Source organism: Ranitomeya variabilis, chromosome 2 (genome assembly GCF_051348905.1).
Source record: "Ranitomeya variabilis isolate aRanVar5 chromosome 2, aRanVar5.hap1, whole genome shotgun sequence".
Classification (NCBI taxonomy): domain Eukaryota; kingdom Metazoa; phylum Chordata; class Amphibia; order Anura; family Dendrobatidae; genus Ranitomeya; species Ranitomeya variabilis.
This window is the reverse complement of record NC_135233.1, coordinates 327938359-327964817: the sequence shown is the minus strand read 5'-3', so window position 1 is coordinate 327964817 and position 26459 is coordinate 327938359. Positions and strand designations below refer to the sequence as shown.

The window sequence follows — 26459 nt, the reverse complement described above, 5'->3', positions numbered from 1 at the left end:
TTTTGCATGACATATCTCTGTGATTTAAGGGCATAAAAATTCAAAGTTGGAAAATTGCGAAATTTTCAAAATTTTCGCCAAGTTTCCGTTTTTTTCACAAATAAACGCAAGTTATATCGAATAAATTTTACCACTATCATGAAGTACAATATCTCATGAGAAAACATTGTCAGAATCACCAAGATCAGTTGAAGCATTCCAGAGTTATAACCTCATAAAGGGACAGTGGTCAGAATTGTAAAAATTGGCCTGGTCATTAACGTGCAAACCACCCTCGGGGCTTAAGGGGTTAAGCACCAGCTAAATGTCTTCCTGGCTTAAACCACCCCTACACTTGAGTTTTCGGTAACTGCTGTTCAAACTACTCATGGGCATTCTTTAGCTATTTTTAAAGCACTATACTGCAATTCGGAAGAGTTTTACAATTTTAAGAATTTTATTTTGTTCCCCAACATAATTGATCTTGACCTGCACAAAATATTCTGCTCGTGTTCTTCTCACTGATTTCTTAATTACATTAAATTGGACCACACAGAATGAATCATGTAAAATAAATGCACATTAAACTTAATTTAATTCATTCCCGATTCTTACAATTGGGAGCTAAGTAGTAAAATAGGAGAAATGTCTCTTACTAGAAGAATCTTTTCTGGTTTTATTAATCTTACTACAAGAGGTCAGCTTGCTTTATTCACCTGATTAGTCTAACTTCACAGATGAATGATTTACCTATACAGATGATTGGCTTGGACAAACACTGCTAAGAAAAGTTAAGATTGAAAACTGAAATAATTATATAGAGGCCATAACATACGAGATAAAATAGAAGGCAATGTGTAATTAGGAAACAAAGCCTCACATTTCAAAAACTGGCATTCATCTCATTACAGGGCTAATGTGCATGGAGCCACTATGGTCACCCCAGGCAGTAATGCTCCAAAGTAGGGAGCTGCATGACCTCCATCAAATTACTTTTTATGTAGGTATTTTCCCATAGAATAAATGCCTTTAGACTGTAATACTTCCATACACATAGATTCATTGTGTATAGCGCCATCTTGATATTGCATAATGTCCTCTTTTATTATGTAGAGTGCCGTATATCTTATTACATAATGTCTTTATTATGTTGTGTTCTCCCTCTTTATGTATAGAGCTGTACCCTATTAAATAATGTCTTCTTATTACATATAGTGCCATCCTTTATTATGTAAAATCTTTCCTTATTTATGCTGCCGTACTGTTATTACATAGCAACCTCGCTTATTATGCATACCACTTTCCAGTTATTACAAAGCATCCTCCCTTGTTATGTGAAGAATATCACTTTTTTCATCCATATAGAATCCATCACAAAATAATTTTTTATGCCTAAATTTCAATTTTGATTGAAAATGGAGGTTCAGTAAAGTGACTATGAAGTTGTGTTGGAACCCTTGGACAGTTTCATATGAAATGAATACCTATTCTAGCAGGTGCAGTTGTATAAACTCAAGTGTTTATACAAACTAAATAGAAGTAAGGAGATCCCTTAGATGAATATGGCACATACTATTGCTACTGAAATAATCTGACGAACTTATAATGCAATATCTTAAAATCCATCTCAGAAGATGTCTCCTCATGGACATTAGAATGGAGCTACCCACAAGTCTTACAGCATTTACAACTGGTCATGAAGAAATTATAATTGTTGGAAACATAGGATTGTAAGACAGTCTGTGACGTTTAAGTACAATCTATTTTCTATGAAGATTGCTTGAGTTCTAGGCTTGGTACTATGTAGTAAAGGCTGACATTGTTGAACACACCAACAAATGGACCATTTTAGCCCTGCTTCTCCTTTTTTAAAGTTTTACCTGTTTATAAATTTGGTTTAGGCAATGATAGCATGACTGTTTGGGAGTTTGGTCTTTTTGGGCATTAATTCCATTTGTGCAGTACATAGAATCCAATGTGCAAACCTCATGCAAACCAAAGCAGAGAGGCCCCGTTGATTTTTATTTCGCCCACCTGGTTTCCATTTGATATCAATTTTTTTTTAGAATGGAAATAAAAAGTTCTGCAAACGACATTTTTCTTCCATTTTAAAAACAGACACAAAAAGAGTACCTTGAAAGTCACCATAATAATAAGATCCCTCTGATTTTGATTGCATAAGTTAGCAAATGGGTCTGTTTTGTGCATGACTTCTATTTGTCTGTTCCTAAAATGGAACAAACAGAACTCAGAAATGGACATGTGAACACAGCCTCATTTTTAGATAATTATCAAAACTTAAGTTCCATACACTGTATAATGTACATGACAACACATATATATTACTTTTGCCTTGAATATAGTTTAATAATGTATAAGTTACATTTTACAAGTGTACTCACTATTTTCCATTGCTTTCTGTGAGTGATCTTGCCCTTCACTAATTGATTGATAGAATTCATGAAATGCAACATGTGGTCACCTGTTCGTTAAACTCTGCATTAGGTTTTAAATACATGTACATAAAGAGTATAACAGACATAAAAGCCACAAGAGTGAAATCTAGGAAGAGAAATACTTTGTAAGGTAAATAAAATAAATAGAGAGCATTGCCTACAATAAAGCTAATACAAGCTTGGTCTTGCATTTGTGGTTATCCATAGCTTGTGATTACTATCGACAAACAATGTCAGGTCCAGGCCACTAAGAATTACTGCCAAGTTTCCACATGCTCCAATCCATAAGGTCAGGCCAATGAAGTTACAAAGTAACAACACTTTTATTCTTCTTTTTCATCTTCTCTCATTCTACCCAAATCAAATGTGTGTAAAAATACCTAACCTCAGTTCTTGGCAACAGAACTTCTACAGTATAGACATCTATCATATTCTGTACAGCTAATCTATCTACCATAGAAGCAATTAAATAAAGCAGACAAATATGCAAAAAAATCACAAAAGCACACCTTAAAGGTACACAGTTGTAAGCACCTAGTGTATCCAGTAACCATCTATTTGAATGCATTTTCTATTGAAATGTATGGTAAAATATATATTACATTGTATTCTATGGTTCTAATAAGCTTTGGAGTCAATGCTTAAAAAAGTCTCTTATGAACACCAGCCATGGGCTGACTTTTACAGAAGTACTGTCATAACATGCACAGGGATCTTCACTGGCCCCCGGGCATCATGACAATCCATCGGCACCCCACCATTATGTCATGGGTGTGCCAATGGGCACACAGAACAGCACACACCCTGTATGTGCACTGTAAGTGCCACTGTCACAGATTGACAGCAGCATTTGACTGGTTAAAAGCTGCAGTTGGAGTTCCGCTCAACCTAAGACTGTTAAAAGCAAATGATGGCTGGTTCTTACAGCTCAGATCAAAGGCAGAGAGCCAGCATATGATGTACAGGGTATGTCGTTAAGGGGTTATGCCTCTTTAATGTCTTGTTTGGCTCTTTCCCCCCACAAAAAAAAAATATTTACAGCAATGTTCACATTATATAATGTAGGATCTCTAGATTATAATTTTTCTGCTTGCAGAAGAGGTGAGATGATGAAACCTGTTACCATGTTTTTGAACATTCCATTCTTATGCTGCTTTCCTTCTTTTTACTGAAAACTACTAAATGCAAGCTTTCTTATCAAATCATGTATTATATACTTCCGGAACCATCATAACCATGCCAAGCATTGGCACGTCTGTGATTGACCTGAATAAATGCTGGATCACAGATTATGCTGCCATTTTAGTTCCAGCCTGGTGTAGAGTTCCCCAACAGCCTTGTGCCGTATGCTCTAACAGCCTGGTGAAGTATTTCTTAACAGCCTGGTGCACAGTGCCTTAACAGCTTGGTGCAGTGTGCCTTGCCTTAACAGCCTGGTGCAGAGTACCCTAAGATTGTAATAATTTGCTGGGCACTTTGTCTTCTCTACTGTTCACTTTTTTGGAGTGGAAAAAAATGAGGAGTGCATCCTGCTGCTGGTGGTGTAGCTGTTGCAGGGAGAGCATGTGGTCATAATGTGCCTGCTATGTGCCCAAATGAAAAACCTTCTTTTGGTGCATGCAGGCCACAGGATATTCTGCGCAATTTCATAGGACCGAGTACCACCGGATGAATGGTGAGGCCAGAACATTTTGAAGAGGTTTTAGATTGGATAACTGTGAGTGGCTTCAGTTCCTTCACATTATCTTTCACCCAGTCCCCTGCTGAAAGTGGAGAGTTGGCATCTGAGGACCATGGTCATTTGGCTTCCACCTCATCCCCTTGCAAAGGAGCCAGGTAGTTTGAGCCCCAAGTCATGCAGCAGTCACTTCTGCTTTTTGATGACTCAGCTGACTGGGGTTCTGTGGGCCATCCACCAAGCCCTGCCCCACAAATGGAAGAGATTGAGTGCACTGATGCCCAACCCTTTGTTCAGTTGGAGGATGAGTACGAGGGAGAGTTAGTGTACACGGTCAGCAGACTACTGCGGCACATCTCTGATTATGACGAAACACAGATGCACAACTGCTGCGTCTTTGTGTACAGACCGGCAAGGAGTGCAACGGTGGGTGGAAGATGATACAGGGGATAATGAGGTCCTAGACCCCACATGGAGTGAAGGTCATCCTTGTGATGTACTCCATTCAGAGGAAGAGGAGGTAGCGACACTGCCCCAGCTGCACAGCAAAAGAGGGAGCAGGGTGCAAGTCAGTATTTCATCTGCTACTGCCCACTGCACTGATGAATTGAGCAAACCAAAGCCAGCTGAAAGGAACTCCCTGGCATGGCATTTCTTCAGGAAATGTGCTGACAACTGACAGATGGTTTGCAAGCTTTGCAGTCAGAACCTAAGCACCACCTGCATGACTAGGTTCTGCATTGAAAGCACGAGCTGCAGGTGAGTACACACATGAAAAACTAATGAGGATCTGAGGCTCCTCCTGCTCCCTCTTCTGCTACTGTCTCAGCCTCTTCCTCCTGCTCTCAATCAGCAGGGCCACCTGGCTCACCACAAAGAGAGGATGTGACAGCACCACCACTATCAGCAATGTCATTGAGAATTTTCACACTGTACCATGGAGGCGTTCAGCTTTCTATCCACCTAACACTGGAGACAAAGCAAAAGTACCACCTTACCCACCCATGAGCCCTAGTCAGTGGCAAGGTCCAAATAACCACCGATACGTGGACCAGTAAGCACGGCCAGGCACATTATATCTCCCTAACTATATCTCCCTAACTGCCCGCTCGGCAAATGTAGTGGCAGCTGGGCCTGGAGCAGAAGGGGTTCTGGTGCATGTCCTACTGCCATTGAAGATAGCTGGACGTTTCTCTGTTAATGTTACTCCGTTTCCTCCACCACCTCCTCATCTGGTCAGCATAACACCTGCACAAACAATTTCATCACAGCAAGGTGGAAACAACAGCGGGCTGTTCTCAAATGGGGTTTAAACAACCGACTGATTAGTGTTTTGTGCCACTGAACCTTAAGCCTGGCCTGGTTGTGTGTGAAAATGGGCAAAATCTAGTAGCAGCTCTGGGTGTAGCTGGTTTGAAGCACATTCCTTGCGTTGCCCATGTGCTGAATTTAGTGGTGCAGAGCTTCCTTAAAAATTACCCTTAAATGTTAGCACTGCTGCTGAAAGTGTGGGTCATCTGGGCACACTTTCTGCGTTCTCACTCTGCTGGTGCTCGCCTGTCTTAGCTGCAGCGTCACTTCTGCCTTCCCGCTCACCGCCTCATATGTGATGTACCCACAAGGTGTAAATCCACCTTGCATATGCGGGATACACTGTGCGAACAGCAGTAGACAATAGTGGAGTTTCAGCTGCAGCATGCACAGGTGAATTGCACTGTGGAACAACACTACTTTACCACCAAGTGGACCTCCATGCGGGATGTGCGTGCCATGTTTCACTGCTTTGAGTACTCCAACAACATAGCCAGTGCTGATGATGCCATCATCAGTGTTACTCTCCCACTTCTGTGGGTGCTTGAAAAAATGTTTCAGGTAATAATGGATGAGGTGGTGGCACAGGAGGAAGAGGAACAGATTCCATTCACACCATTATCAGGCCAGTAATCTACATATGGCTCAGAGGGTGGGTTAATGTACCATAAGCGGCCAGATACACAATTGTCCAACCAGGGGACAGCTTTGGAGGATGAGGAGGAGGCTCCTGTTGTGAACTCTGTGTTCAGGCTCCCTCTTGTGGTCACTGGTGGTATGGTGTGACTTTTGCTTTGGGCTCCCCCTGGTGGCTTTGCCTGTTATCCTGCTGGTCTCTGGCTATCAGCTGGTTCGTTATCCTCTGGGAGGTTCCTATATAGCTCTGTTTTACTTCCACTTGTTGCCGGCTGTCGATGTAATCAGTGCTACTCAGATTCCTTCTGACTACCTTGATCCCAGTCCATCCAGGATAAGCTAAGTTTTGTTTGCTCATTTTTTGATCAGCAGTGTTTATCATGTTTTCTGTTCCAGCTTGCTAAAATGTAATTCCCTCGCTTACTAGTGGGCCTCTTTTGCTGAATCTGATTTCATCCCTATGTATGTGCCTTCTTCTTACTTCACCGTTAATATTTGTTGGGGGCTTCTATATCTTTGGGGATTATTTCTCTGGAGGCAAGCGAGGTCTTTCTTTCTTTTTAGGGGTAGCTAGTTCCTCAGGCTGGCTCGAGACGTCTAGGAATTTTTTAGGCACGTTCACCGGTTACCTCTAGTTGTTTTGGATAGGTTCAGATTTGCGATCAGTCCAGTTACCATCTCCCTAGAGCTCGTCCTTAGTTTAATCACTTGCTGATCTATTTGTGATCCTCAGCCACTAGGGATCATAACAGTACAGCCGGCCCGCAAAGTGTTAATTGCATGGCAGAAGCAGGAGAAAAGAAGCCTTGAGAAATTTTTTTTTTCTTGTTGTTGCCGTGTGTCTAGCTGCTGTGCTAGCTTCTCTCCTCCTCTTAATGTTGGTGTGGCTCTGAGTTCAGCTGCTGACATGGATGTCCAGAGCTTGGCTTCCAGTCTGGATCATCTTGCTGCTAGAGTTCAGAGTATTCAGGATTTTGTTGTTCACAGTCCTATGTCTGAGCCTAGGATACCTATTCCGGAGTTGTTTTCTGGAGATAGATCTAGGTTCCTAAATTTTAAGAACAATTGTAAGTTGTTTCTTTCTTTGAAACCTCGTTCCTCTGGTGATGCCGTTCAGCAAGTTAGGATTATTATTTCCTTTTTGCGTGGTGACCCTCAAGATTGGGCCTTCGCATTGGCGCCAGGGGATCCTGCATTGCTCAGTGTGGATGCGTTTTTTCTGGCCCTTGGATTGCTCTATGAGGAACCTAATCTTGAGAACCAGGCTGAAAAAGCATTATTGGCCCTCTCGCAGGGGCAAGATGAAGCAGAGGTGTACTGCCAGAAATTTCGGAAATGGTCGGTGCTTACTCAGTGGAATGAGTGTGCCCTGGCTGCAAATTTCAGAGAAGGTCTTTCTGAAGCCATTAAGAATGTCATGGTGGGGTTCCCTACGCCTGCAGGTCTGAATGAGTCAATGACTCTGGCCATTCAGATTGATCGGCGTTTGCGGGAGCGCAAACCTGCGCACCATTTAGCGGTGTCTTCTGAACAGACACCTGAATCTATGCAATGTGACAGAATTCTGACCAGAAGTGAACGGCAAAATTATAGATGGCAAAATGGGTTGTGCTTTTACTGTGGTGACTCAGCTCATGTTATCTCAGCATGCTCTGAGCGCAAAAAAAGGTTGATAAATCTGTCACCATTGGTACTTTACAGCCTAAGTTCATTTTGTCTGTTACCCTGATTTGTTCCCTGTCATCTTACCTGGTTAATGCCTTTGTAAATTCAGGTGCTGCCCTGAGTCTGATGGATTGGTCATTTGCCAGGCGCTGTGGTTTTGATTTGGAGCCTTTAAAATTCCCTATTCCACTAAGGGGAATTGACTCTACGCCATTGGCTACGAATAGACCTCAGTACTGGACACAAGTGACCATGTGCATGACTCCTGTTCATCAGGAGGTGATTCGCTTTCTTGTATTGCATAATTTGCATGATGTTGTCGTGTTGGGTCTACCATGGTTGCAGACTCATAATCCAGTCCTGGATTGGAAAGCTATGTCTGTGTCAAGTTGGGGTTGTCAGGGAATTCATGGTGACGCTCCTGTGGTGTCAATTGCTTCGTCCACTCCTTCTGAAGTCCCTACGGTTTTGTCAGACTACCAGGATGTATTTGAGGAGCCCAAACTCAATTCTCTACCTCCTCATAGGGACTGTGATTGTGCTATAAATTTGATTCCTGGTAGTAAGTTTCCTAAGGGACGACTTTTCAATTTATCTGTGCCGGAGCATGCTGCCATGCGGAGTTATATAAAGGAGTCTTTGGAGAAGGGACATATTCGCCCGTCCTCTTCCCCTCTTGGTGCGGGATTCTTTTTTGTGGCTAAGAAGGATGGTTCCCTGAGACCTTGTATTGATTATCGCCTTTTGAATAAAATCACGGTCAAATTTCAGTATCCTTTGCCATTGTTAACTGATTTGTTTGCTCGCATTAGGGGGTCTAGTTGGTTCACCAAGATAGATCTTCGTGGTGCGTATAACCTTGTGCGTATAAAACAGGGTGATGAATGGAAAACTGCATTTAATACGCCTGAAGGCCATTTTGAGTACCTGGTGATGCCTTTTGGACTTTCTAATGCTCCTTCAGTCTTTCAGTCCTTTATGCACGACATCTTCCGTGAATATCTGGATAAGTTTATGATTGTGTATCTGGATGATATTCTGTTTTTTTCGGATGATTGGGAGTCTCATGTTAAGCAGGTCAGGATGGTCTTTCAGGTCCTGCGTGACAATGCTTTATTTGTGAAGGGCTAAAAATGTCTTTTTGGAGTCCAGAAGATTTATTTTTTGGGTTTCATTTTTTCTCCTTCTACTATTGAGATGGACCCAGTCAAGGTTCAGTCTATTCATGACTGGACGCAGCCTACATCGGTTAAGAGTCTTCAGAAGTTCTTGGGTTTTGCTAATTTTTCCGTCGCTTCATAGCTAATTTTTCTGGTGTTGTTAAGCCTTTGACGGATTTGACCAAGAAAGGTTCTGATGTGACTAATTGGTCCTCTGCGGCTGTGGAGGCCTTTCGGGAGCTGAAGCGCCGGTTTTCTTTGGCTCCGGTCTTATGTCAGCCAGATGTCTCACTTCCCTTCCAGGTGGAGGTTGATGCTTCCGAGATTGGAGCGGGGGCTGTTTTGTCGCAGAGAAGCTCCGATGACTCTGTGATGAAGCCATGTGCTTTCTTTTCAAGAAAGTTTTCGCCTGCCGAGCGGAATTATGATGTCAGTAATCAGGAGTTGTTGGCTATGAAGTGGGCATTTGAGGAGTGGCGACATTGGCTCGAGGGAGCTAAGCATCGTGTGGTGGTCTTGACTGATCACAAGAATTTGATTTATCTCAAGTCGGCCAAGCGGCTGAATACCACACAGGCTCGTTGGTCGTTGTTTTTCTCTCGTTTTGATTTTGTGGTTTCGTACCTGCCTGGTTCGAAGAATGTGAAGGCTGATGCTCTTTCTAGGAGTTTTGTGCCTGACTCTCCTGGAGATTCAGAGCCGGCTGGTATTCTTAGAGAAGAGGTGATTTTGTCTGCCATCTCCCCAGATTTGCGATGTGTGCTGCAAGAGTTTCAGGCGGATAGACCTGATCGCTGTCCACCGGAGAGACTGTTTGTCCCGGATAGATGGACCAACAGAGTCATCTCCGAGGTTCATTCTTCGGTGTTGGCGGGCCATCCTGGAATATTTGGTACCAGAGACTTGGTGGCCAGGTCATTTTGGTGGCCTTCCTTGTCGCGGGATGTGCGTTCCTTTGTGTAGTCTTGTGGAATTTGTGCTCGGGCTAAGCCTTGCTGTTCTCGAGCCAGTGGTTTGCTGTTACCTTTGCCTGTCCCGAAGAGGCCTTGGACGCACATTTCCATGGATTTTATTTCAGATCTCCCTGTCTCTCAGAGAATGTCTGTCATCTGGGTGGTGTGTGATCGTTTTTCTAAGATGGTCCATTTGGTGCCCTTGCCTAAGTTGCCTTCCTCCTCCGAGTTGGTTCCACTGTTTTTTCAAAATGTGGTTCGTTTGCACGGGATTCCTGAGAACATTGTTTCTGACAGAGGATCCCAGTTTGTGTCTAGATTTTGGCGGACCTTTTGTGCTAAATTGGGCATTGATTTGTCTTTTTCGTCGGCCTTCCATCCTCAGACGAATGGCCAAACCGAGCGAACTAATCAGACCTTGGAGACTTATTTAAGATGTTTTGTTTCTGCTGATCAGGACGACTGGGTTACTTTTTTGCCGTTGGCCGAGTTTGCCCTTAATAATCGGGCTAGTTCTGCTACTTTGGTTTCTCCTTTCTTTTGTAATTCGGGGTTTCATCCTCGTTTTTCCTCGGGTCAGGTGGAGCCTTCTGACTGTCCTGGAGTGGATGTTGTGGTGGATAGGTTGCATCAGATTTGGAATCATGTGGTGGACAATTTGAAGCTGTCTCAAGAGAAGGCTCAGCTCTTTGCCAACCGCCGTCGCTGTGTGGGTCCCCGACTTTGCGTTGGGGACTTGGTGTGGTTGTCTTCTCGCTTCGTTCCTATGAAGGTCTCCTCTCCTAAGTTCAAGCCTCGGTTTATCGGTCCTTATAAGATTCTGGAAGTCCTTGGCCCTGTGTCATTTCGTCTGGACCTCCCAGCATCATTTGCTATTCATAATGTGTTCCATCGCTCGTTGTTGCGGAGGTTTGTGGTGCCTGTGGTTCCTCCGGTTGAGCCTCCTGCCCCGGTGCTGGTTGAGGGAGAATTGGAATACGTGGTGGAGAAGATCTTGGATTCTCGTATTTCTAGACGGAGGCTCCAGTATTTGGTTAAATGGAAGGGCTATGGTCAGGAGGATAATTCTTGGGTTGTCGCCTCTGATGTTCATGCAGCCGATTTGGTTCGTGCCTTCCATGTGGCTCATCCTGATCGCCCTGGTGGTTTTCATGAGGGTTCGGTGACCCCTCCTCAAGGGGGGGTACTGTTGTGAACTCTGTGTTCAGGCTCCCTCTTGTGGTCACTGGTGGTATGGTGTGACTTTTGCTTTGGGCTCCCCCTGGTGGCTTTGCCTGTTATCCTGCTGGTCTCTGGCTATCATCTGGTTCGTTATCCTCTGGGAGGTTCCTATATAGCTCTGTTTTACTTCCACTTGTTGCCGGCTGTCGATGTAATCAGTGCTACTCAGATTCCTTCTGACTACCTTGATCCCAGTCCATCCAGGATAAGCTAAGTTTTGTTTGCTCATTTTTTGATCAGCAGTGTTTATCATGTTTTCTGTTCCAGCTTGCTAAAATGTAATTCCCTCGCTTGCTGGTTGCTCTAGTGGGCTGAGTTTCTCCCCACACACCGTTAGTTGGTGTGTGGGTTCTTGAAATCTCAGGATGGATATTTTGTAAGGGTTTTTTATTGATCGCATAGAACCCTGCTCTATTTTCTGCTTTCTAGTACTAGTGGGCCTCTTTTGCTGAATCTGATTTCATCCCTATGTATGTGCCTTCTTCTTACTTCACCGTTAATATTTGTTGGGGGCTTCTATATCTTTGGGGATTATTTCTCTGGAGGCAAGCGAGGTCTTTCTTTCTCTTTAGGGGTAGCTAGTTCCTCCGGCTGGCTCGAGACGTCTAGGAATTTTTTAGGCACGTTCACCGGCTACCTCTAGTTGTTTTGGATAGGTTCAGATTTGCGATCAGTCCAGTTACCATCTCCCTAGAGCTCGTCCTTAGTTTAATCACTTGCTGATCTATTTGTGATCCTCAGCCACTAGGGATCATAACAGGCTCCATTGTCACAGTAGGGTGGCAGTCAAAGCAGCTCTCAGGCATCACTGGAGCACAGCTTGGGGGATACAGTGTACCAAGATGATACGCCTCTCACCGAGAACTGCTTGTCGTTGCCTCTGGGCAGCCTGGCACACATGAGCCAATACTTGTTGCTGTGCCTGAGCGATGACCTCTGAGTTGCCTGAATTGTTACCAGTGCTGATTACTGAGTGGCCACCTTGCTGTATCCCTGGGACAAGGACATTGTACCATCCTTACTTCCAACACTGAAGCAGGATTGGAAAATGCAGGAATGCAAGTGCATGCTGTTAGACGCACTACAAATGGCAACATCACCTGACAGCAGGGGCTCAGGCAAATAACCACGAAGAGGAGGAGGAATACGTCAACACATCTAGGGCACCAGCACCACCCAGGAAGGGAGGGTTAGCCTGGCTGAAATGTGGAAAACCTTCATCAGCAAGCCACAACATCTGGCGCCAACATTGGATACAGTCTGTATTAGCAGGTAGAATCATTTCAACATGGTGGAAGAGTACGTGTCCATTTATTAAAATGAAACAGGCATGGATCCCACAGGATTTGTCCGTACCTTTGGCTGACTAAAGAAGTAGACCAGGTGCACCTAGCCATTGTTATACTTCGCCACATTTGTTCGTTCTATTTGTGATTACGAATGTTTTTGGGGAAAAAAACTGAAAACAATAAAAAATTAAAACAGTGTTGTCAACCTCCTCCTCCATCTCTTTCACCTACACCACCATGTCCACCATCACCTCCTTTTCCACTTGGACCTCCACCTCTTGGTTCAAAAATATTATTATTTTTTTATTTTGTTATTTTGTCATTTTCCTATCCACTTTTGTTGCAGGGCAATTAACCTCTATTTTGCATCTTTTTTTCAGCCCCCTAGCCCTTACTATGACCATTTTACAGCCATTTTACAGCACCAAAGCTTGGGTCCCTATTGGCTTTTATTCTGTTCAGAGTCAAGTTCGGGTCTAGTTCTGACACCCCAACCAAACTTTTGGTCTACAGTTCAACCAAACCCTATGAACCCAAACATCGATGTGTCTACTTATCCCTACTCACCAGTGCTGTTTATGAACAGCCTTAAAACCAAAGAGATCTATATGAACTGTTGAAATGAACTGGCCCCTTATCTGTCATTGTCAAGTTAAAGAAAGAAAAGGACAGAGGCTTATCCTTTGAAATGAGCATGCAGCTATTAACTTAATCGTCAATAGTGATGGGCCAACACAGGAAACTCTGATATGTCAAACCCAACCCAGAATTAGATCTGCCATGACTAGTGATTAGCACTGATATCTTGAAAATGGGGCACCTTTCTTAAGTCAATGATTATAGTAATTTGGATACATTTATATTTTAAACACATTTAAATATATTTTAACGTGGAAAACACATTATAACTAGTTATGTAGTCATCTCCCACAATGTCTATGCAAGTAACAATACAAAAAACTGAGTGCTTGAAACAACAATCCAGTCCTAACAATCTTTGTTCATGAAGGTATTCTGTATAGGACGAGGATGAGATGCCTATTTTACATGCTGATAGTGCCACATGTAAAGTAAGAAGTCCTCATATGTATCACTGCAACATGACCACCACCTCATCCTCGTCCTTTGTGAGCAAAGTAGAACCAAAATGCTGTTTCAGGTATTATGTCTGAATTCTTTAGCCACATAAGGCATCAATATAATGGATTATTGACGTTTTCTTTCCTATGTGGTACATTGCATTTTTTTCTAATAATAAGGATATCTGGTATTGCTGAGACTGTATTTATCCCTCTAGTAAAATCTTATGTCACTTATGCATGTTGGCAAATATAAAAAAAAACAAAAATTACTACTTTTTGTTTACCCTGAAATAGAAGGGTTAATGTTTTGCCTTTAACCCCTTCATGACCCAGCCTATTTTGACCTTAATGAGCTGGCCGTTTTTTGCAATTCTGACCAGTGTCCCTTTATGAGGTAATAACTCAGGAACGCTTCAACGGATCCTAGCGGTTCTGAGACTGTTTTTTCGAGACATATGGGGCTTCACGTTAGTGGTAAATTTAGGTCGATAATTTTTGCGTTTATTTGTGAAAAAAATGGAAATTTGGCAAAAATTTTGAAAATTTCGCAATTTTCAAATTTAGAATTTTTATTCTGTTAAACGAGAGAGTTATGTGACACAAAATAGTTAATAAATAACATTACCCACATGTCTACTTTACATCAGCACAATTGTGGAAACAAAATTTTTTTTGCTAGGAAGTTATAAGGGTTAAAATTTGACCAGCGATTTCTCATTTTTACAACGAAATTTACAAAACCATTTTTTTTAGGTACCACCTCACATTTGAAGTCAGTTTGAGGGGTCTATATGGCTGAAAAAACCCAAAAGTGACACCATCCTAAAAATTTCACCCCTCAAGGTGCTCAAAACCACATTCAAGAAGTTAATTAACCCTTCAGGTGCTTCACAGCCGCAGAAGCAACATGGAAGGAAAAAATGAACATTTAACTTTTTAGTCACAAAAATGATTTTTTAGCAACAATTTTTTTTATTTTCCCAAGGGTAAAAAGAGAAACTGGACACCAAAAGTTATTGTACAATTTGTCCTGAGTACACCGATACCCAATATGTGGGGGGGAACCATTGTTTCGGTGCACGACAGGGCTCGGAAGGGAAGGAGCGCCGTTTGACTTTTTCAATGAAAAATTGGCTCCAATCTTTAGCGGACACCATGTAGTGTTTGGAGAGCCCCTGTGTGCCTAAACATTGGAAATCCCCCACAAGTGACCCCATTTTGGAAACTAGACCCACCAAGGAACTTATCGAGATGCATAGTGATCACTTTGAACCCCCAGGCGCTTCACAAATTGATCTGTAAAAATGAAAAAGTACTTTTTTTTCACAAAAAAATTATTTTAGCCTCAATTTATTCATTTCCACATGAGCAACAGGATAAAATGGATCCTAAAATTTATTGGTCAATTTCTCCTGAGTACACTGATACCTCACATGTGGGGGTAAACCACTGTTTGTGCACACAGCAGGGCTCGGAAGGGAAGAAGTGCCTTTTGAATTTTGAATGAAAAATTAGCTCCAATCGTTAGCGGACACCATATCGCGTTTGGAGAGCCCCTGTGTGACTAAACATTGGAGCTCCCCCACATGTGACCCCATTTTGGAAACTAGACCCCCCAAGGAGCTTATCTAGATGCATAGTGAGCACTTTGAACCCCCAGGTGCTTCACAAATTGATCCGTAAAAATGAAAAAGTACTTTTTTTTTCGCAAAAAAATTCTTTTAGCCTCAATTTGTTCATTTCCACATGAGCAACAGGATAAAATGGATCCTAAAATTTATTGGGCAATTTCTCTTGAGTACACTGATACCTCACATGTGGGGGTAAACCACTGTTTGGGCACACGGCAGGGCTCGGAAGGGAAGGAGCGCCATTTGACTTTTTTAATGAAAAATTAGCTCCAATCGTTAGTGGACACCATGTCGCGTTTGGAGAGCCCCTGTGTGCCTAAACATTGGAGCACCCCAACATGTGACCCCATTTTGGAAACTAGACCTCCCGTGGAACTAATCTAGATATGCGGTGACCACTTTAAACCTCCAAGTGCTTCACAGAAGTTTATAACGCAAAGCTGTGAAAATAAAAAATCATTTTTCTTTCCTCAAAAATGATTTTTAGTCAGCTATTTTTTATTTTCACAAGGGTAACTGGAGAAATTGGACCTCAAAAGTTGTTGTCCAGTTTGTCCTGAGTACGCTGATACCCCATATGTGGGGGGGAACCACTGTTTGGGTACACGTCGGGGCTTGGAAGGGAAGTAGTAACATTTTGGAATGCAGACTTTGATGAATGGTCTGCGGGCATCATGTTATGTTTGCAGAGCCCCTGATGTGCCTAAACAGTAGAAACCCCCCACAATTGACCCCATTTTGGAAACTAGACCCCTGAAGGAACTTATCTAGATATGTGATGAGCACTTTGAACCCCCAAGTGCTTCACAGAAGTTTACAAAGCAGAGCCGTGAAAATAAAAAATCATTTTCTTTCCTCAAAAATGATGTTTTAGCAAGCAATTTTTATTTTCACATGCTGCGGAAAATACAACACAGCGTTTCCGCGCAGTATTTTCCACTCCATGGGCACAGCGAATTTGGTTTTCCATAGGTTTACATGGTACTGTAAACCTGATGGAAAACTGCTACAAATCCACAGCGGCCAATCCGCTGCGGATACGCAGCCAAATTCGCACCGTGTACACATAGCCTAATTCTAACGGTATGCGCACATGCTGCGGAAAACGCTGCGAGTCCGCAGCTGCGGGTCCGCAGCAGTTTCCCATGAGTTTCAAGTTCAATGTAAACCTATGGGAAACAAAAAATGCTGTGCACATGCTGCGGAAAAAACTGCGCGGAAAAGCAGCGGTTTACATTCCGCAGCATGTCACTCCTTTCTGCAGATTCCGTGGCGGTTTTACAGCTGCTCCTATAGAAAACCGCAGTTGTAAAACCGCAGTGAAATCTGCAGAAAATCCGCAGAAAAACCGCGGTAAATCCGCGATAAATCTGCAGCAGTTTTGCACTGCTGATTTATCAAATCCGCTGCGGAAAAATCTGAAGAGGAGCAGAAAACGTGTGCACATAGCCTTACCCTAACACTAGCCCTAACCCTAACCCTAGCCCTAACCCTAACCCTAACCCTAGTTCTAACCCTAGTTCTAACCCTAGTTCTAACCCTAACCCTAGTGGAAAAATAAAAGTAAATATATTTTCTTCATTTTATTATTGTCCCTACCTATGGGGGTGATAAAGGGGGGGTTCATTTACTATTTTTTTATTTTGATCACTGTGATAGCTTTTATCACAGTGATCAAAATGTACATGGAACGAATTTGCCGGCCGGCAGATTCGGCGGGCGCACTGCGCATGTGCCCGCCATTTTGGAAGATGGCGGCGCCCATGGAACAGACGGACGGACACCGGGAGGCTTGGTAAGTATGAGGGGGATCGGAGAACAGGGGGGATCGGAGCACGTGGGGGTGGGATCGTAGCACGGGGGGAATGGACAGGAGGACGGGGGAACAGACAGGCGGATGCAGGGGAGCGGAGCACAGGATGAAGGACTGGGGAGGAGATTGGTGGCGGTGGGGGGGCAGATCAGGGTTTCCTGCCATGGCCAATGATATTTCAGCATCGGCCACGGCTGGATTGTAATATTTCACCACTTTTCATAGGTGAAATATTACAAATTGCTCTGATTGGCTGTTGCACTTTCAACAGCCAATCAGAGCCATCGTAGCCACGTGGGGGCAAAGCCACCCCCCCTGGGCTAAAGTACCACTCCCCCTGTCCCTGCAGATCGGGTGAAATTGGAGTTAACCCTTTCACCCGATCTGCAGGGACGCGATCCCTCCATGATGCCACATAGGTGTCACAGGTCGGATTGGCACCGACTTTCATGATGCCTACGTGGCGTCACAGGTCGGGAAGGGGTTAATTTGCCTTTTGCCTTTAATTGCTAGAATATGTTTAGTCATGATGCAGTAGTCTGGTTGTCTCCTCTTCAAGGATTTTATACTTCTTATCATATATGTTCTCAATAGTCAGCCACAGCATGTTCTGGGTAAGAAAGGACTGCTTGACCTGGGGTAACGGGGGGAGGGGGGGCTACATGAGTTACATTTGTTGTAAATTGTATAAAATACTGCCTCATGTTTCATTATATCTGATAAAGTGACTAGGGTTGAGCGAAACGGGTCGTCCATTTTCAGAAGTCGCCGACTTTTGGCAAAGTCGGGTTTCATGAAACCCGAACCGACCCCTGTGTGGGGTCGGCCATGAGGTCAGCGATCTTCTGAATCTGGTATCGGAATTCCGATACCGAGTTCCGATATGTTTGCGATATTGGGAATCGGTATCGGAATCCATATTTAAGTGTTAAATAAAGAATCAAAATAAAAAATATTGATATACTCACCCTCGGACACGCCCTGGTACTAACCGGCAGCCTTCTTTCCTAAGAATGAGCGCGTGAATGACCTGCGGTGATGTCGCGGCTTGTGATTGGTCGCGAGCGGTCACATGTTCGGTCACGTGACCAATCACAAGCCGCAACGTCATCTAAGGTCCTTCACTCTCTCATTCTTAGGAAGGAAGGCTGCCGGAAAGAAGCAGGGCGCGTTCGAGGGTGAGTATATTCCTATTAGGTATATACTCACCCTCGGACGCGCCCTGCTTCTTTCTGGCAGCCTTCCTTCCTAAGAATGAGCGCGTGAAGGACCTTAGATGACGTTGCGGCTTGTGATTGGTCGCGTGACCGCCCATGTGACCGCTCGCGACTAGTGTTGAGTGATACCTTCCGATATCAGAAAGTATCGGTATCGGAAAGTATCGGCCGATACCGTCAAAGTATCGGATCTAATCCGATACCGATACCCGATCCCAATGCAAGTCAATGGGACGAAAATATCAGAATTAAAATAAACCCTTTATAAACTTGTAGGTTCATTCTACATGAAGGAAAACAAGTAAGAATAATGTAGGATGTATTGGGGGACGTGGCGGAGACATTAAAGGCACAGAGGTTTAGCCCAAACAAATAGAATAGCAGGTTTTTTTGTTTTTTTTATGACGTTCGGTGTTAGAAAGATTTTGACTATGTTATTTATTTATTTATTTTTTTCAGATATTGATGTTTCACTACTTCCACGTCCTTCACCTTCTTTTTTACTTCTCCCACACTTTCTTCTTCATTATCCTCATCATCAGCTTCTTTGACATCAACTATCTTCACCTTATTCATCTTCTTCTTCTTCTAGCTATTTTTTTTTTTTTTTTTTACATTGTTCATATTCTTTTTATTTAACTATTATATTTTTCATATTCAACTTCTTCATCATATTCTTATTTGTGACAGGCATTCCCGTAGTTGTTATCTATAAAAGTTTGAAGATTACACCTTCCGTTCTGCCTGTCACAAAAGAGTTACATTTGTCCGCATTCAGTTTGGCCTGCAGCATCAGGCTTTATCCAGGGGCACCACGAGGAGGAACGGACTCACCCCCATACACTGCTTAGTCTTCTTCTGCTTATAATTTAGATAATATCTTTTGCTCTGATATTTAGTCTTATGCTTAATGTTCTTCTGCTCTTTGTTCTGCAGCCTCTTGTTCTTCTGCTTCTCGGTCTCCCATGTCGTCGTCGTCTCCAGGGTCGTTGTCTCCAGGGTCGTCGTCTCCGGGGTCGTCGTCATCGGGGTGGTCTTCAGGGTCATCGTCTCCAGGGTCGTCGTCATCATGGTGGTTGTCATCTCTGGTGTCGTCTTCATCTTAGGGGTGGTCTTCCGGGTCATCGTGTTTAGTCTCTTGAACTTGGAAATGTAGCAGAAGGTACAAGAAGGCTGAGAAAATGCTGAGAAACAGCTGATGGAACTGGAACTCGGATGGCTACCCGAAGGTCCAAGAGCCAATGGAACTACCGAGGACCAGCTGACGTTACTGGAACCCGGTTACTAAGCAGGAGGTACCCGTGCCTGAAAGCACTACCAAGGACCACCTGACGTTGGTGGAACTCGGATACCCAGAGGGAGGCACCTAAGCCAAAGGCTCTGCCCGGAACCAGCTGACGGTACTGGAACCAGGATGGGGAGCAGAAGGTACAAGAGCAAAAGACACTGCCGAGAACCAGCTGACGGTGCTGGAACCCGGATGGGTAGCCGAAGGTCCAAGAGCCAATGGAACTACCGAGGACCAGCTGACGTTACTGGAACCCGGTTACTAAGCAGGAGGTACCCGTGCCTGAAAGCACTACCAAGGACCACCTGACGTTGGTGGAACTCGGATACCCAGAGGGAGGCACCTAAGCCAAAGGCTCTGCCCGGAACCAGCTGACGGTGCTGGAACCAGGATGGGGACCTATTCAAGCTTGTCTTCCTAGAGCCCCAACTAGCAGTGTTGGAGCAAAGGGTCAGCAGGAGGAGGAGATGGAGCAGAGTGTAGGCCGAAGCCTGCACTGGCGGCAGCTTTGGGTCTGTTGTGCCTGCGTGGCAGTTGCAGGACACGTTGCCGGCTGCACAGCAGGGGAACAGCTGGCGGTGCTGAACCCCACTGACACATTGGCTGGTGTTTTTCTCTGTGCAGCTAGCAGTACCGGGCCCCAACTGGCGGTGTTGGAGCCCGGGCTCTGCAGGGGGAGCAGAGTGTAGGCCGAAGCCTAATTGAACCAATCTCAAAGGTAACCTTTAACCCCCCCTCAGGTGTTACAAAGTAGAAGAGCCACAGCTTATGCAGCAGTAGTGCTGCACAAGTCAAAGGTTGCTCTTTTAATTTTTCTCCTTGCACACGCTGAATGAAACACGTATAACATTTAACCCTTTATACAGTCAAACTGTGTTGGAGGTGCGAGTTCCCTTCGTAATGAGACGCAGCACAGATGTCAAGAATCCCACCTTGGTGCTGGGTGCAGCCTCCTGAGCGTTGTTATTTGCTGTACAGGAGTCTGCGCTGTCGTGTTATCCCCTGGCCTAGCGCTGTTAGCGCTGCCCATCTTCTGACATCATTTAATGTCGGCCGGTGCGGTTTGCGATGACCATGAATCCCAGCCCCCCAGTGTCTTAACATTGTTAAAACACTGCGGGGCTGGGATTCATGGCCTGGCGCAGTACATATGTTCGCCTCTCGCTTGGGTTCTTACACCCGCTTCAGACTATGCGGCGTCAGCTGATCCCTTATCGCATGCCACGGCCATGAAGCCGCACAGTCTGAAGAAGGCGGAAGGAGATGAGGGACAGGCGAACTGATGCACTGCTCATGCCCATCAATCACACCCTCGCAGTCCCAATAAATAAGACACCGAGGGGCGTTGTGTGGGTCAGGGCGGCCGCAGAGGCGCAGGCAGCCAAACAATGATGCCAGAAGATGGGCAGCGCTACCAAGGGGGTTGCAGCGTGTCATTACAAAGGAAAGTCACACCTCCGGGACGGTTAAATGGTCACACAGAGGACACATTTTAGACGTGTTTTCAGTTCCACATGTGCGAGGAGAATACGTTTTTGAGCCACCTTGCACACATGCAGCATTACCGCTGTACAAGGTGGCTGTAAAACGTACAAACGCCTGGGGGAGGGGGGACAGGTTCCCTTCAATTTCAGTTCTTGTGTCTGCGTGGCTTTTGCAGGACACGATGCCGGCTACACAGCAGGGGAACAGCTGGCGGTGCTGAACCCCACTGACACATTGGCTGGTGTTTTTCTCTGTGCAGCTAGCAGTACCGGGCCCCAACTGGCGGTGTTGGAGCCCGGGCTCTGCAGGGGGAGCAGAGTGTAGGCCGAAGCCTAATTGAACCAATCTCAAAGGTAACCTTTAACCCCCCCTCAGGTGTTACAAAGTTGAAGAGCCACAGCTTATGCAGCAGTAGTGCTGCACAAGTCAAAGGTTGCTCTTTTAATTTTTCTCCTTGCACACGCTGAATGAAACACGTATAACATTTAGCCCTTTAAATAACAAAATCAAATAGCACGTATTAAGAACCTGGGCCAAGAGCATATTTAAATTTCAGACTCTCCCCATCTTATATGTCCAATATCAAACTATAGTGTAGTACTCCAAGATACATATAGATACCAAGAAACGCGGAGTAAACGACAACACTCAAAAATATAATATAAAACTCTTTTTATTAAAGATACACCTAATAACAACAATAACCCCTATAATGAAGGGAAATAAATAAAAATAAGGAGGAAACAATGCCAGTAACCAGAGAGGATCAGAGCGGTCACTAATATGATCTGGGTAGAGTGTATGTTGCAGTACTACGGCGTATATACCTCATAAATGAACAGATCTCAAACCAGGCACTATGTCATACTATATGCCCATGTAAAAAAATGCCCCTAAAATAGAGCATATATATAAAGTGCATTCTAGTGCTTTCTCACGCTGCGTACCTAGACAATATAGCCTGGGTAAAGAGTATCTGTGATACAGTGCTCAATTATCTATGAGGTTTAACATGTGTGGCAGTTACCGTACTGCATGCCACTATAGGACTGCCTCCAAAAATTGGAGCCTGTACATAAAGTGCCACTAGTGCTTACCCATGGTAAATCTGGATCCGCTATGATCTCCTCGCAACCCCTGACGCGCGTTTCGCGTGCCCGCTTCTTCAAAAGGGGATGTAGCATACTGCTCCATCCAAAAAAAACCCATTTATAGTACTATGACCGCCAATATATCATGGCGCATGCGCACATGACCCCGCACACACAAAATAAGTCTCCTCCGTCGCCGCCCATCCACACAGCGCATGTGGGTGACCAATCACCCCATGACGTCAATTGACATGCGCAGTGCGGGTGTTCAGTACGGCAGCAGAAGAGACAGTGCTAGGGGAGCATAGCGTTCGTGCGCACCATCGGCGGCCATTTTACTGAAGGTCAGAACGGTAAGATATGGTAAAATTAATCCCCATAACAGGGCTCCAAGATGCCACATAAATAAGTGAGAAAAAACTAAAAAGTATAAATATATCTTCAATATTGTGCCGCTCCCTAAAAAACTAAAAAAATAAAGAAATACATGTATAGCTGGGTATCAAACCCAGCCACAGAATGATACAATAAAATAAATATATCAAGTGAAATAGTGAAGATATAAAAGTGACATAGCATATAAAATGTACACACACTAACTAGATAAGAAAATTATCCAAATATATGGATGGGTATCAAACCCACCAAAATTAAACAGTATAATAATATCCCACGTACAAAAATAACAATATGAAAGTACATAGCATATAAATATGCACATACATACTAAAAAGGAATGCAACTATATATTCCGTGAATATGTGAACATAAAATCCAATTGTGAATATAGCAAGGAGTGTTGGAGTGCAACTGGCGGTGTTGGAGCCCGGGCTCTGCAGGGGGAGCAGAGTGTAGGCCGAAGCCTAATTGAACCAATCTCAAAGGTAACCTTTAACCCCCCCTCAGGTGTTACAAAGTTGAAGAGCCACAGCTTATGCAGCAGTAGTGCTGCACAAGTCAAAGGTTGCTCTTTTAATTTTTCTCCTTGCACACGCTGAATGAAACACGTATAACATTTAGCCCTTTATACAGTCAAACTGTGTTGGAGGCGCGAGTTCCCTTCGTAATGAGACGCAGCACAGATGTCAAGAATCCCACCTTGGTGCTGGGTGCAGCCTCCTGAGCGTTGTTATTTGCTGTACAGGAGTCTGCGCTGTCGTGTTATCCCCTGGCCTAGCGCTGTTAGCGCTGCCCATCTTCTGACATCATTTAATGTCGGCCGGTGCGGTTTGCGATGACCATGAATCCCAGCCCCCCAGTGTCTTAACATTGTTAAAACACTGCGGGGCTGGGATTCATGGCCTGGCGCAGTACATATGTTCGCCTCTCGCTTGGGTTCTTACACCCGCTTCAGACTATGCGGCGTCAGCTGATCCCTTATCGCATGCCACGGCCATGAAGCCGCACACTCTGAAGAAGGCGGAAGGAGACGAGTGACAGGCGAACATATGCACTGCTCAAGCCCATCAATCACACCCTCGCAGTCAAAATAAATAAGACACCGAGGGGCGTTGTGTGGGTCAGGGCGGCCGCAGAGGCGCAGGCAGCCAAACAATGATGCCAGAAGACGGGCAGCGCTACCAAGGAGCTTGTTGCGTGTCAATACAAAGGAAAATCACACCTGAGGGACGTTTTAATGGTCGCAGAGGACTCATTTTAGACGTGTTCAGTTCAACCTGGGCAAGGAGAATAAGTTTCTGAGCCACCTTGCACACATGCAGCATTACTGTCGTACAAGGTGGCTGTAAAACGTAGAAACGCCTGGGGGAGGGGGGACAGGTTTCCTTCAATTTCAGTTCTTGTGCCTGCGAGGCTTTTGCAGGACACGTTGCCGGCTACACAGCAGGGGAACAGCTGGCGGTGCTGAACCCCACTGACACATTGGCTGGTGTTTGGCTCTGTGCAGCCAGCACATCTGGGCCCCAACTGGCGGTGTTAGAGCCCAGGGTCAGCAGGAGGAGGAGAGGGATTACAGTGTAGGCCGAAGCCTGCACTGGAGCAAGTTGAAAGGGAAACTTTAACCCCCCCCCCAAGCGTTTGTAGCTGAAAGAGCCATCGTGTACAGCACTAATGCTGGAAAAGGTAAACTTAGCTCTTTTAATTATGGTCCTTGCACATGCTGAACCTAACACTTATGAAAAGTGTCCCCTCCTACCGTGATACCGTCCGGTTGGTGGAACTTTCCTTTGTGATGTGACGCAGCACAGCCGTCATTCTTACCCCCTTGGCGCCGTGCGCCGCCTCCTCAGCGTTGTTTGAATCATCATTTGGTGTCAGGCTGGCTGCGCCTGTGCGGCCGCGCTGGCCGAGAGCCCGCCTCGCAGTGTCGTCTAATGTAATCCCACCGCGGGCCTGGGATCCGTGGCCATGCGCAGTGCATATCCTCACCTCTCACTCCCCTCCCTACGGCTTCTTCAGACTGTGCGGTGTCACGGCCGTGGCATGCTATTAGGGACCAGCTGACACCGCACAGTCTGAAAAAGCCGTAGGGAGATGAGTGAGAGGTGGAGGTTCAGATATGCACTGCGCATGTCCATGGATCTCAGGCCCCCAGTGGGATTAAATCAAAAGACAGTACGAGGCGGGCTCTCGGATAGCGCGGCCGCACAGGCGCAGCCAGCCTGACACCAAATGATGTCAGAAGACGGGCAGCGCAAAATGTGTGCATGGCCAAGGGCTAACCTAACAGCGCAGGCTCCGGGACTGATTCAAACAACGCTGAGGAGGCGGCGCACGGCGCCAAGGGGGTAAGAATGACGGCTGTGCTGCGTCACATCACAAAGGAAAGGAGCACCACGAAAAGAGGCACTTTTTCCCTTTGCATCATTACTGCTGCACAAGGTGGCTCCTTCAGTAACAAACGCCTGGGGGGGGGGACAGGTTCCCTTAAATTTAACTTGTTGTGCCTGCGTGGCGGTCGCAGTACACGTTGCCGTATACACAGCAGGGGAACAGCTGGCGGTGCTGAACCCCACTAACACATTGGCGAGGTGTTTGGCTCTGTGCGGACAGCACTTCTGGACGGCAACTAGCGGTGTTGGAGCCCAGGTACAGGAGGAGGAGGAGGAGGTGGTGGAGGAGATAGGAGGGATTGCCACACACACAGCTGGGGAACAGCTGACGTTACTGAACCCCAATAACAGAGGAGGGACTGTTGGGACTGTGCGGACAGCACTTCTGGATGGCAACTAGCGGTGTTGGAGCCCAGGGACAGGTGGAGGAGGAGGAGGTAGGAGGAGGTAGGAGGGATTGCCACACACACAGCAGGGGAACAGCTGACGTTACTGAACCCCAATAACAGAGGAGGGACTGTTGGGACTGTGCGGACAGCACTTCTGGACGCAACTAGCGGTGTTGGAGCCCAGGGACAGGTGGAGGAGGAGGAGGTAGGAGGAGGTAAGAGGGATTGCCACACACACAGCAGGGGAACAGCTGACGTTACTGAACCCCAATAACAGAGGACGGACTGTTGGGACTGTGCGGACAGCACTTCTGGACGGCAACTAGCGGTGTTGGAGCCCAGGGACAGGTGGAGGAGGAGGAGGTGGAGGAGGTAGGAGGAGGTAGGAGGGATTGCCACACACACAGCAGGGGAACAGCTGACGTTACTGAACCCCAATAACAGAGGAGCGACTGTTGGGACTGTGCGGACAGCACTTCTGGACGGCAACTAGCGGTGTTGGAGCCCAGGGACAGGTGGAGGAGGAGGAGGTAGGAGGAGGTAAGAGGGATTGCCACACACACAGCAGGGGAACAGCTGACGTTACTGAACCCCAATAACAGAGGAGGGACTATTGGGACTGTGCGGACAGCACTTCTGGACGGCAACTAGCGGTGTTGGAGCCCAGGGACAGGTGGAGGAGGAGGAGGTGGAGTAGGTAGGAGGAGGTAGGAGGGATTGCCACACACACAGCAGGGGAACAGCTGACGTTACTGACCCCTTAATAACAGAGGAGCGACTGTTGGGACTGTGCGGACAGCACTTCTGGACGGCAACTAGCGGTGTTGGAGCCCAGGGACAGGTGGAGGAGGAGGAGGTAGGAGGAGGTAGGAGGGATTGCCACACACACAGCAGGGGAACAGCTGACGTTACTGAACCCCAATAACAGAGGAGGGACTGTTGGGACTGTGCGGACAGCACTTCTGGACGGCAACTAGCGGTGTTGGAGCCCAGGGACGGGTGGAGGAGGAGGAGGTAGGAGGAGGTAAGAGGGATTGCCACACACTCAGCAGGGGAACAGCTGACGTTACTGAACCCCAATAACAGAGGAGGGACTGTTGGGACTGTGCGGACAGCACTTCTGGACGGCAACTAGCGGTGTTGGAGCCCAGGGACAGGTGGAGTAGGAGGAGGTGGAGGAGGTAGGAGGAGGTAGGAGGGATTGCCACACACACAGCAGGGGAACAGCTGACGTTACTGAACCCCAATAACAGAGGAGCGACTGTTGGGACTGTGCGGACAGCACTTCTGGATGGCAACTAGCGGTGTTGGAGCCCAGGGACA

General features: G+C 45.8%; 1 long non-coding RNA gene across 1 annotated transcript in view; it reads right to left on the bottom strand.

The window, feature by feature from the left end:
• Nucleotides 1–26459, bottom strand: part of LOC143809383 (uncharacterized) — a 465098-nt gene that overhangs the window by 29151 nt on the left and 409488 nt on the right. The window lies entirely within an intron of this gene.